General features: G+C 36.7%; 1 pseudogene; it reads right to left on the bottom strand.

The window, feature by feature from the left end:
- The window catches only part of LOC143436477 (nucleolar RNA helicase 2-like), a 48,046-nt pseudogene extending 37,190 nt beyond the window's left edge, over nucleotides 1–10,856 (bottom strand).
- Nucleotides 10,857–14,128: the final 3,272 nt, after the last annotated feature.

Below are 14,128 nucleotides of genomic sequence, written 5' to 3'. Positions count from 1 at the left end.
CCCAGTTCCCCCATCACAGCAAGCCCTGAACACCCCATCATACCAGAAAAGCAAGATTCAGAATTAAAATCACTTCTCATGATGATGATAGAGGACTTTAAGAAAGACATAAATAACACTCTCAAAGAACTTAAGGAGAACACTGGTAGACAGATAGAAACCCTTAAAGAGGAAACACAAAAATCCCTTAAGGAATTGCAAGAAAACACAACCAAACAGGAGAAGGAATTAAATAAAACCGTCCAGGATCTAAAAATTGAAGTAGAAACAATAAAGAAATCTCAAAGGGAGAACACCCTGGAGACAGAAAACCTTAAAAAAGATCAGGAGTCATAGACACAAGTATCACCAACAGAATACAAGAGATACAAGAGAGAATCTCATGTGCAGAAGATACCATGGAAAACATTGACACAACTGTCAAAGAAAATGCAAAATACAAAAAGCTACTAACCCAAAATATACAAGCAATCCAAGACACAATGAGAAGGCCAAACCTAAGGATAATAGGTATAGGTGAGGGTGAAGACTCCCATCTTAAAGGACCAGTAAATATCCTCAACAAAATTATAGAGGAAAACTTCCCTAACCTAAAGAAAGAGATGTCCATAAATATACAAGAAGCCTATAGAACACCAAATAGTTTAGACCAGAAAAGAAATACTTCCCGCCACATAATAATCAAAACATCAAATGTACAAAACAAAGAAAAAATACTAAAAGCAGTAAGGGAAAAAGGCAAAGTAACATATAAAGGCAGACCTATAAGAATTACACCAGACTTCTCACCAGAGACCATAAAAGCCAGAAGATCTTGGACTGATATCATACAGGCCCTAAGAGAACACAAATGCCAGCCCAGACTACTTTACCCAGCAAAACTCTCAATCAATATTGATGGAGAAACCAAAATATTCCATGACAAATCCAAATTTACACAATATCTTACCACAAATCCAGCACTTCAAAGGATAATTGGTGGAAAACTCCAACACAAGGAGGGAAACTACAACCTAGAAAAAGCAAGAAAGTAATCTTCCAACAACCCTAAAAGAAGGTAGCTATACAAACATCTACACTGCCAATAACAAAAATAACAGGAAACAACATTCATTTTTCCTTAATACCTCTTAATATCAATGGACTCAATTCTACAATAAAAAGACATAGACTATCAGACTGGATACAGGACCCAACATTTTGCTACATACAGGAAACGCACCTTTCTGAAAAAGACAGACACTACCTCAGAGTAAAATGTTGGAAAACAATCTTCCAAGCAAATGGTCCCAAGAAACAAGCAGGAGTAGCGATTCTAATATCAAATAAAATCGTTTTTCAACCAAAAGTAACTAAAAAAGATAAAGAAGGACACTTCATATTCATCAAAGGAAAAATGTACCAAGAGGAACTCGCAATTCTGAACATCTATGACCCAAATGAAGGGCACCCACATACATAAAAGAAACTTTACTAAAGCTTAAAGCATACATTGCACCCTACACAATAATAGTGGGAGATTTCAACACCCCACTCTCAGCTATGGACAGATCATGAAAACAGAAACTAAACCGAGACACAATGAAACTAACAGAAGTTATGAACCAATTGGCCTTAACTTGTTGGGAGCCAACTTTTAGCAGAAAGCGGCTATCAGCTTTGCAGCCATCTTGAGCCATATACCCTGACATGAGACTTGGATTACAATAGCCTACAACAGCTGAGCACACTCTGATAATCTTGGTTTAGATACCTTGGGTGTGTGAGATTAAAGGTGTGTGAGATTAAATGTGTGTAACTTAAGAGTTTGACTTAGACGTGTAGAGATCAGATTTAGAGACAAGACCTAAGGGCATGATTAAAGGTGTGACCAAAAGGCATGGCTTAGAAGTGAGACATATAAAAGGCAGAGGCAAATGGTAGAGAATCAGACACTTTTAGGAGATACTTCAGAGAGTACAACTTGGAGTACAACTTGGAGTAGGAATCAGGCATTAGGTAGCAGGCACTTGGAAGAGAACTTGGAAGAAGTAACTTGGAACTTGGAGGCACTAGGGACTAGGATCTTAGGATTTGGGACTTGAAGAGAAGAGAGACTGAAGAGTAAATGGGATTGAATCACCCTCTGTCTGGTCTCCCTCCATTCTTCGAGTCCATCCTCACTTTCTCTCTTGCTGAACCCTGACCCGTGGACCAGAGTGGCAGCTTGGACTGGGATACAGTGGCCGCCAAACTCGGGGCAGCCCGAGCCTCAACATTTTGCTTGGGCCTCGACATTTTGGCCACCTGAACATGGGGCTAGTGTGGCTCCCAACATTAACTGACATCCTAAAACCTTTCATCCTAAAACAAAAGAATATACCTTCTTTACAGCACCTCATGGTACCTTCTCCAAAATAGACCATATAATTGGTCACAAAACAGGCCTCAACAGATACAAAAAGATTGAAATAATCCCTTGTACCCTATCAGACCACCATGGACTAAGACTTGTCTTTGACATGGACAAAAACAACAGAAAGCCCACGTGGAAACTGAACAATGTTCTACTCAATGATAACTTGGTCAAGGAAGAATAAAGAAAGAAATTAAAGACTTCTTAGATTTAAATGAAAATGAGGACACATCATATCAAAACTTAAGTCACACACCTTTAAGTCTCACACACCCAAGGGAAAATCCTGGGTATCTAAAACAAGATGTTATCAGAGTGTGCTCAGCTGTTGCAGGCTAATGTAATCAAGTCTCTTATCAGGGTATATGGCTCAAGATGACTGCAAGCATGATAGCAGCCTTCTGTCAGCTCCCCACAAACCACCAGCCTAGGAGCACATATGGAGGGACACATGACTCCAGATGTATATGTAGGGGAGGATGGCCTTGTTGGGCATAGGTAGGAGAGGAGATCTTTGGTCCCATGAAGGCTGAACTCTTGAGTGTGTGTGGGGGGAATCTGAAGATGGGGAGGGGGAGTGGGGGTAGGTGGGTGCACACCCTCATAGAAGCAGGAGGAGGGGGGATGGGATAAGGGGTTCCTGGGTGGTGGGGGGAATGGGGTAAGGGGATAAAGTTTTAAATGTAAATATTATATCCAATAAAAGAGGGGGAAAAGAAAAGCCGTTAAAACCAACATCTTTAATAAAATGTCAGCCCTCTTAAAAAAAAATTATCTTGATACTAAAATTTGTTTTGAGAATTGTATATTGCAGAATACACAGCCTTGGTGTATCTTCTCATCAAGCAAGCTGGGCAGACCTGCTCAAACCTCTGAGGTCCTGGAATTCCATCTGGATTCAGTGAAGACACAGCATCAGAGGCTTATCAATTTACTCTTCCTCCCACTCCTCTTCTAATATCTCAACACCCATAATCAGCTTGAAGAAGTTAATGAAGAGTCAGCGCCCCTATTCCCTGGGCTTGGGGACTAAGGTGGTAAATGTTGGGCTGTCTTTTTAGGGAAAAGTAGTGGTTTGTGGGAATAGAGAGAATTAGCTAGGATTTATTGCATAGCCATAACCTATTGGTAGAAATCTGTACAATTATTATCAAGATGAAGATATAATTTCTTAAATGGTACCAATTTATTTTGATTTCAAATTTTAAGGTTTTCATTGGTATGAGCTTCTTATTGATATAAAAGTGAGATGAATATTGATACTCTCATGGACATTGAGCCTGTATAACACATTTAGGAATACAAGGCTTAGACCCAGTCTTTCTTTAACTTTTTTTTAAACAGATTTGAGATGGTTAGCCTGTGAGTTAAGGGACTATAGCAAATTCGTGTCTTGGAGTTTATTGTTTGGGTGTTTTCTGTGTTTTATTTAGAAATAGCTGAGTTTAGTTAACAGACAACAGTCCAGGTTACCTTACATGGATAGTTGGTTTTCAAAGCGTCAGAAGTCCACAGAATTGATGTTACAAACATTTCTGTATTAATGTTCATTTTGATTAGAGACCTGTCTGCTCCTGACAGCTTCCTGTCGTGGATTCTAAGAAGAAATTGAGCATCCTTGGAGATACTCCAGTTGTGCAGTGACAGCCACTAGGCAAGAATTGCCTCTTTCCATCTACAGACAAATTACTGTCCAGAAAAAGACACACTTGCAGAATAGTCGACTGATTATATCTGCCTAGACAGAGAAATCAGCCCTTAATAATTCTGCATCTCTAAGGTCTGTCAGATGATTCTTGGCCAGAAGGCTGAAGACTTGATGCTCCAACGTTCGGTAGTATAGGGGCTTTCCAGGTGTTCAGCAGTCTCTATAAATTGGCTAAGTTTTAGAAGCTATGTTTAATGCTTCCCATAACTTCAGTTAACTCAGTAATTCTGGATTTCTGACGGGGTTGAAGACCTATAGTCTCATAGCCAATCCTGGCTATTTACTTTGAGAGAAAAGATCTGAGTAGATGGTTTTCAGCTGACATTCATTCTAAAGCCAAAGAAAAAAGCCAGGTTCAAAAGTAAGTGTTTTAGTTAGGATAGATGACAGAGGTTCTGGTTAGTCAACAAAATGATGGACTGGGTATTAGGACTATCTTGTACCTCACTGGTACAATTAGGAATAAGTATGCTCTAATTGTATTCTGAGAGAAAAGTTTTACTTTAACAGGAAGGGTGATATGTAGGAGGAGCTAAGGTGGGAGGAGTACTGAGAGGAAGAGAAGGAACAAGGAGAGGAGAAGAAGGAGAGGAGAAGCTAGGTGATGAGAGAAAGAGGAGGGAGACAGGGAGGCAGATGTTCGCGTGTCTCCACCAGTCAAAGACAGTGGATATATCTAGGTTGGGTATTGGGTTACACTTCTGATTGAGCATTATCAAACTTATAAAGCCTTTGATTAACATTTTTAAAAAGTGTATGAATGCAAAAAGGGAAAGAGGGCATGGGATAGGGGTTTTCTAAGTGGGGGGGGATGGGGAAAGGGGATGGCATCTGAAGTGTAAATAAAATATCCAAAAAAAGAATAGGTAGACGTTGAATATAAAAATAATTTTTTTCATAATTTAAAAAAAAAGAAATAAAAACTCAGAGGATAAAGCAGCTTAATTCTAATAATAATATTTGGATTGGAAATGTATGCTGTTATAACCACCTGACTTAATTTTCAGTCAAAAAAATTTCCTCTTTGTCCTTGCTTTAGCATGTGGATCAATCTTGCTTCATATTTCTTTCTATATATCACATATAAAAGACACAAGTGTGCATGCCATACACTTACAGCTTTTCCATATACATAAATTCTTACTATCTCTCCCCTCCACCCTCTTCTTCTGTTTCCATCTTTCATTATTCTACAAACTGCCTGTCTCTCTGCTTGAAATATCTGTTTTGACTTTGTGTTCACATACACTGTCACAGGTTGGGATGTTCTCCGTGAGTATCTGCAGTGAGAATGGTTTCTTGATCCCCTTCTTGGCTTTATTAATGGACCTGCTCAAGTGCAATAAAAACACAAAGCATAGTAAAATTAATTTGTTAGTTGCTTCTTTTAAGCTAATTTCTGTTAATATTTTATAAGTACCATCTAAGTGTTAAACACAGACAATCAATTTAGCAATATTCATTATTGGATTAGGGAATATTTAAAAATATTTCAGAACCAAAGCCATGGTCAGATAATAAATAATACATTGGTCTAGGAAGCTCAGAGAATTTTGTTTGCAATGGTGTCAACCTGACTACATCTGGAATGAACTACAATCCAGAAATAGAGGGCACACCTGTGTTCCAGATCTTGAGGCTGGAAGGCATGGCTTTTGACTTGGACCTTGACATGGAGATCTTAAGGCATGGATGCCATGAAATGCATAGGCCCAGGCAAGGTAGAATTGGCACACTCACCATTAATCCCTAGAGACTGATGGAAGAGGATCTTTGAGGGCAAGGTCTGCCTGGGACAAAGCAAGGTCCCAATCTAGGCATGGTGGTACACACATCTGAGCCACACCTTCTGATGGAGGTCTACATAAGGACATTGACTGAAGGCAGACTCACTCTTCTTTGCCTGCTTGCAGTAACTGCCAGTACATCTGTTGATATCTACTTCTTCAGGATTCCAGTTTATACAGAAGATCAGGTGAAACAAACTAGCCTCATGGACTGAACAACTACTAGATTTTTTGATTTCCCATTCACAGCTCCTCAATGTTGGGTTAGTTGGACTACAGAATGTAAGTCATTACAGTATATTCTCTTAATATATTGAGACAGTCCATAAGTTCCATGGCTCTAGAGAAAGTTCAGTGACTAATACACAAGCAAAAGGAAAAAATCTGCTTGACCTCACAGGAGGAAGTAGTACATGGTTTGGATGCACACGGTAGAGTAACATCTATGGAGTTGAATTTAAAGTAAGACTGAAGAGTACTGTTTACTCCAATATAAAGAGGAGACAATGAATGCAGAACTTCCTCAAAATGAAATGAAATATGCGATAGACAGGAGAATCTAAAGCAGTATCCAGTGATCATCTAATGAACAACATACCTAGAAACAATTTACCAAATATACTTTTAAGAAAGAAATAAAACATAAACTGCAATTCCCATATCAGTTACAGAGTTAAAGAATAATCACAAGTAAATTACCTTTTGAGAAAATAGTACCACTGATCTTTCTGTTCTTTTGAACTGTAATGTTAAAAGTGAAAAACAGGATTAGAGACTTGAGAATGATATGATTATTCCACATAAAAATTATAAAAATTATTATAAAAGAATGGCCACCATGAGGGTGCAGGGGTAGATGGTATTCCCCACATGACTGCCCTTCTGAATGACATGTTTCATGGAACACTTGTATGACAGGAAGTTGAATATAGTGTGGAAGCTAGTTGGGAATGTCAAGACTTGACTATGTCCCAAGAGCTGTGTGACTATGGCTGGGCCAGCAATTACTCCTAGCTCCAATTTCATAGATATAGATATAGATATAGATATAGATATAGATATAGATATAGATATAGATATAGATATAGATATAGATATATAGTTGTTGGGCATAGGTAGGAGAGGAGGTCCTTGGTCCCATGAATGCTGGATGCCCCAGTGTGTGGGAATTGGAGGGCAGGGAGGTGGGAGTGGGAGGATGGGTTGCAGCACATCCTCACATAAGCAGGAGGAGATAGGATGAGACAGGGTTTTCTGGGTGGGGGGAAATGGGAAAATGGAATAACATCTGAAATGTAAATAAAGTATCCAATAAAAATATTTTCAAATAAAAAAACCAAACTTGTATACCACCAAAACAAAAAACAAACAAACAAACAAACAAAAACCAAACAGTGTCCTATTATCAGGAGAGGTCATGTTCACATAGAAAGGTACCATTATTCACACTAACACACAGGGTAGTTATATGACCTTTGGTTAGAACACACTTAACCCTGGGAGAACATCTGTTAAGAAAATAAATATTGTTTATTTCTTCATGTGAATTACAGAATAGGCATACAAGACTGGAGATCCTAGAAACTAGAGCTTCATCTGTGTGAGGCATCACATTAACTATTCTAGTACAAATTAATAAGCCCACCAATATTCCAGTTTAGCTTGTAATACTCTCAATTAAGATGGATTAAAGATGAACTCACAATGCTAACATTTTATAACTGCAAATTCTATGTGGAATCAGTTAGAACTCATTGATATTTGACACAATCACAGTGTCTTATAGTCATCAACATTATCTTGTTGTTCAATGTTTTTCTTATCCAAACAGCAACCCTTACCCAATGCACTATTACTCTTCCCCATGTTCACAACCCTATGTCAGGTATAGTTTTTCCATCTGTAAATTATGTGTATATTGTTTCCTCATCCTGAAAATAATTATCCATGCTGCAAAATCTTTCATTCACAGAACTTTCTTCTCCCTTTTGCCATGGTTCTAACATCTATAACTCAAGCTGACTTCCTATGGAACTATGGACTGATTCTTACCCAAAGACTGGCACCATGTTTCTGCCATTAACTGCTCACCTACTCTATTCTCCAGGTGCAAACATTTTTATCAGAAGGGTGGATTATGCTTGTGCCCCTCAACCTACACACACATACACACACACACACACGTGTATGTGTGTATAACTGTATATAATATACATTATATAATATATAGTATATTATATATATATATTGTGTGTATAAAACTTATCTAATGTCAGTAAAATAAAAAGTGATATAGCAGGAAAACTTATAGGTACTTGGTGATATGTAGGGATTGGTTCTGATGCTGTGATCAGGAATCTCTGCATGTGAACGCTGAAGGTGATGTTACTCAATTGGGGAACACACTAGAATCATCATATAAGGGGGAAATTTGAGCTGTCAATCTGTATACAATCAGACTAAAATGGATTCTTATTTTTCATACATTCTGCTTAATTTGTTTAAACTGTGAATCATGAAGCATTGATTGGCCCTCAATTTATATAGGTATCCTCTTGTGAATACAGGTCCAAACTGTAGGTCTTACCGAAAAGTGGCAAAAAAATTTTCAGTAGGCCATAGGAGAAAAAGGGTCTTGGAACTACAGTTTTTGTTTCCCCTGTAAAGGATCACATCATCCACGGCCCACAGGTTATTCAGTGGTATGATGCATTTGATCTTAAACTTCCTTTTCCTAGAAAGAGAATCAAGTGTATCTGTTAGTTTGATTTGCATTGTAGTTGTAATCGCTTGTAGAAATTCCCAGTTCTTCCTGCCCCAGAGCAGAACAAGACTCCTTCATTTTATCACTCAGGCACAGTTCAAACCATGGTAGATGGCATTCACCAAATCATGTGTTGAAAGAAGTCACTGGATACAAGATTCCCAATGCACGCAACTTGACATAGCCTGATTGTTTTATGATTGGAGAATATGAATGGCTATACTGTGAACATATATATATGTGTGTGTGTGTGTGTGTGTGTATTAATGTATATGTCAATTTTAGAAAGCCATGTGTTTCAATATTTCATCCCTCATTTTTGTTAATTAGTAACCATTTTGCTTTATTTCCTTAACATACATACCAAAAAATGTTAGTTAAAATTTTGTATTTTAATTAATTTAATCATTTTTCCAAAATAAATAATGTAGAAATATTGTCTGACTGAATAAAATTTGTTTTCCATTGTCCTTCTCTGTATATTAGGAAGTCACATCAGCTCACTACAATGGCTTCTTTAGTAAACATATGATGCACATCCCATACAAGTATACAAAAGATTATTATCCCAATATTTTAAACAAATTATTAGAATTGTGTCTTCCTATCAAGCATTCTGATCTTATCAAACATGTTTGTAAGAAATAATAATCTTGTAATCATATCTTTCCTGTTTTCATCATATCTTTTATATGGAGTTTGTCTTTTGAGAAGTTCACATACATAAAGTGCTTTCATTTATTTTTTTGTTGCTCTCTTTTTTCTCTTTAATCTATTGACAGAATCCTTTCCACATTTGTGACTGTTCTATTTTTTTATAATAGACTGCATATTACCTCTGTGTGTTTGTGTGTATGTGTGTGTGTGTGTGTGTGTGTGTGTGTGTCTGTGTGCGTGTGTGTTAAATTGGATATGTAACTCAGCATTGGACACTTAAGCTAGTATGTTTGTCCAAAACTATAAATACTGACTCTGCGTCTCTCAGATTCAGGAGACAATATGACACAAAAATAAACCCTGATTCAAAAATCGTATCTATAAGCCCACCTAAACTGCAAATGAGTGATGTTTTTGAAACATGATACTACAGAGAATGATTTTCCACACTATGTAATATAACATGGAATGGTCAAAATTAAAGCATATTTACTAAAGCATAGTAAAGTTTACTAAAAGGATACACATACACACTCACAAACATACAAACACACATATTAATCATATGAAACATCTGTACTTACATTTTTCCACCACAAGACATCAATTGTACATATAATATACATATATGTATATATGAACCATATTTTAGAAGAAATGCCTAAACCTAAAACCTTTAATTTTAATAGGTATAAAAAGAGATCATCTTCTTTGAAAACGGTAATAATGAGAATTATCTCCTATGGAACTACTAATGTTCTTTCCATAATATGAATGACACTCTCAAAATAGTTTTACCTATTATTACCATACAGCAAAAGTGGAAAACTAGATGGCCTCTCAAGAAAAACAGTCATTCTAGTTTCCTTTACTCTCAAAAATCAAAGTGAATTTCACTTACTTACATTGACTACACTTAAAAGATACACTATCAGTATATATCAGTTTTTAATTCAAATGAGTTGATTACTATCTTTTTTTTCTAAATGTATTTCCATCTGTAGACTGAAGGGGAGTTGGGCAGAAGTGATAAGAAGGATGGACAGATTGAAAGACAGCCAGGCCATTCACCTATTTTGAGCCTGCACCAGTCAGATACTAACTACCATTTTCTATGCTGGGAGCTTACAGTGACTGGTCAGGTTTCACAGGCAAATTTACAACATTGGTAGTAGGGGAGCACCTTAAATAATTCATTTTTTAAATTGTGTCTAAAACTTTTGTCAAAACAAATTGAGAAACGTATAGGGGAGTGTTCACCAAGCCTAAACCATGGCAGAGGAAAGAGAAGTTGCGATCATGAAGTAATTATAATTATAATCTTTTTTTTAAAAAAAGAAGTAAAAGCACATAGGTTATTTTTGTACAAAAAGCCCAATTAACGTGTAGCCTCTCATAGTGAGGAATGCATGCTGCATATACTCACAGGTTACTAGACACAACCAGAACATCATTGAATAAGGATAGATATCTTTTCTTCCTTTTGTTGTAGCTCGTGATTTCCACGGGGCCTTGGCACAGCAAGGATCGATGTACTCCTCCCATGTCTCCCTTAACAAGGGTTTCCATATACAAAAAATAAGATTCTCCTGGTACAGGTCTCCACCTAACAGAACAAGACTTAGTGGATAAGTTATAAAACCAATGTTCATATTAAATTTTAAAGAGTTCATGATATTAAAATACAGTAAATAAAGTTGAAATAAAGATCTGAGGAATATTATAGCAACATTTATAATGGTAACATTACATTTATAATTATAACATATGGTATACATGCATGAAATTCAAAAATAAATAAAAATGTGATACTAAAATATAATTGTAACTTTTAACATAAATAATATGCTAATGAAAAAGATAATAAGAAATTAAAAAATTAACCATAGTTAAAAATTTTAGGCTGCTTTTTATACATGTGAGCATCCTGTTCTTTCCTATATTGGCCTATACATTTGTTTCCTTCAGAAATTTCTTTTTAAAGTGATTGTCCCTTCTCCAAACTGTCTTGAATGGTGGAAACTTAGAAATGAGCAGCTGGTATAGATTGTCTTCTGAAGGTGTAATTTTATTCATCTAAACAACTCAAGCCAAAGACTTCTGCTTGTGCGATCCTAATGTTCAGTTGAGCTGTCAAAACTGTTATAATAAACTAGATATCTGTCAAATAAGAAAACAAACAAACAATCAAACAAACCCTCCATCTTTCAAGAAATATTTGTGAAGTTGGTCTTGTCCAGAATAACGGTTATTTCCCTTGCCTCTTGCCTGTGGTTCCTGTAAGGATATCATCATGGATTCTGGGCAGTAAAAACACTTGTACATTTTAAAGTCTCCACCTAGATTTCTGTACCTCTCCAAACCTCTCCATCTCCTGTGCTATGCTAACTATACAGTCCCCTTCTCCATCTTTATGAGTGCAAAGTTACTCCTACTCAAGTTATCCCCATTTTTCTCTTCTGATATTCTTCCTTCTCTATTACCCAGCCGTGGCCATAGCAAATCTGTTTCTTTTTTCTCTTTACTCAGAACTCTTCCACCTGCCTCTGAACATGCTTCTTCTCTTATCCCTAATGAAATCCTTCCCTGTAATACCAGAGTGGCAAATCTTCTGCTGGCTTCTTTACTGTGACCTGCTCATACAAATGGGATATTTGTGATACATATTTTCTTTAAGGGAATATAATTTTGGCAAAATATGTTACATCTTTCAAAAAAGATGTACAAAAGCACCGTATCTTTTAATTAGAAAGCACTAGGATTCCTGTGAATCCAAATGTCAAAGAGATACAGCCACCAACAGTTGTCATCACACACTTCAAACAATAATGTTAAAATATGACAAAAATAATACCAACTCAATTTCATGATAAGGAAAATTGAAAGCAAATGAACATGTCTGGAAAGTCAATCCTATCTGAATTAATATTCAAATACTTAGAATGATTCCAATGAAGGTAATATTTGTTAGAAACTATAACAATTTGAAGAAAACCAGCAAGTTATTAGATTTTGGGTGTACCAAAAAAGTCTGACCTTCTTTTTTAAATCTTTGTAGTCATGTGGTTTTAAAAAATTGGGTTGCATATAAAATAATCCTCACTCATAAGTTGGACAGATTTTTTTTGAAATTTACAGAATCCTTTCTCCTGTATGCTCAAAGCATACCTCTCCTCACAGAATAATGATGTTCCTACAGAAGATTGATATTGAATATTTTTTTCTTTTTAAAAAAATTTTTTAAATTTTATATTTTATTTACATTTCAGATGCCATCCCCTTTCCCCATTTCCCCTCCCTAGAAAACCCCTATCCCATGCCCCCTTTTCCTTTTTGCTTTTATACAATTTTTAAAAATGTTAATCAAAGGCTTTATAAATTTCGTAATACTCAATCAGAAGTGTAACCCAATACCCAACCTATATATAAAAACTATCTTTGACTGGTGGAGACATGTGAACATCTGACTCCATGCCCCCTCTCTCTTTCTCTCTCTCATCACCTAGCTTCTCCTCTCCTTCATCTTCTCTCCTTACTCCATCTCTTTCTCTCAGCACTCCTTCCCACTTAGCTCCTCCTACATATCACTCTTCCTGTTAAAGTAAAACTTTTCTCTCAGAATACAATTAGAGCATACTTATTCCTAATTGTACCAGTGAGGTACAAGATAGTCCTAATACCCAGTCCATCATTTTGTTGACTAACCAGAACCTCTGTCATCTATCCTAACTAAAACACTTAGTTCTGAACCTGGCTCTTTTTTTTTTTTTGTTAGAATGAATGTCAGCTGAAAACCATCTACTCAGATCTTTTCTCTCAAAGTAAATAGCCAGGATTGGCTATGAGACTATAGGTCTTCAACCCTGTCAGAAATCCAGAAAGACTGAGTTAACAGAAGTTATGGGAAGCATTAAACATAGCTTCTAAAACTTAGCCAATTTATAGAGACTGCTGAACACCTGGAAAGCCCCTATACTACCGAACGTTGGAGCATCAAGTCTTCAGCCTTCTGGCCAAGAATCATCTGACAGACCTTAGAGATGCAGAATTATTAAGGGCTGATTTCTCTGTCTAGGCAGATATAATCAGTTGACTATTCTGCAAGTGTGTCCTTTTCTGGACAGTAATTTGTCTGTAGATGGAAAGAGGCAATTCTTGCCTAGTGGCTGTCACCACACAACTGGAGTAACTCCAAAGATGCTCAATTTCTTCTTAGAATCCATGACAGGAAGCTGTCAGGTGCAGACAGGTCTCTAATCAAAATGAACATTAATATATAAATATTTGTAGCATCAGTTCTATGGAATTGGGATGTTTTGAAAACCAACTATCCATGTAAGGTAACCTGGACTGTTGTCTGTTCACTCCTCTCAGCTATTTCTAAATAAAATATGGAAAACACCCAAACAATAAACTCAAAGCCATGAATTTGCTATAGTCCCTTAACTCATAGGCTAACCGTCCCAAATCAGTTAAAAAAGTTAAAGAAAGACTGGGTCTAAGCCTTGTATTTCTAAATGTGTTATACAGGCTCAATGTCCATGAGAGTATCAATATTCATCTCACTTTTATATCAATAAGAAGCTCATACCAATGAAAACCTTAAATTTGAAATCAAAGTAAGCTGGGCAGTGGTGGCTCATGCCTTTAATTCCAGCACTTGGGAGGCAGAGGCAGGCAGATTTCTGAGTTCGACACCAGCCTGGTCTACAGAGTGAGTTCCAGGACAGCCCGGGCTATACAGAGAAACCCTGTCTCGAACACCCCCCCCAAAAAAAAATCAAAGTAAATTTTGTACCATTTAAGAAATTACAACT

Source organism: Arvicanthis niloticus, chromosome 22 (genome assembly GCF_011762505.2).
Source record: "Arvicanthis niloticus isolate mArvNil1 chromosome 22, mArvNil1.pat.X, whole genome shotgun sequence".
In the NCBI taxonomy this organism is placed as follows: domain Eukaryota; kingdom Metazoa; phylum Chordata; class Mammalia; order Rodentia; family Muridae; genus Arvicanthis; species Arvicanthis niloticus.
Note: the sequence above shows the minus strand (reverse complement) of the source record. Positions and strands in the feature narration are given on the sequence as shown.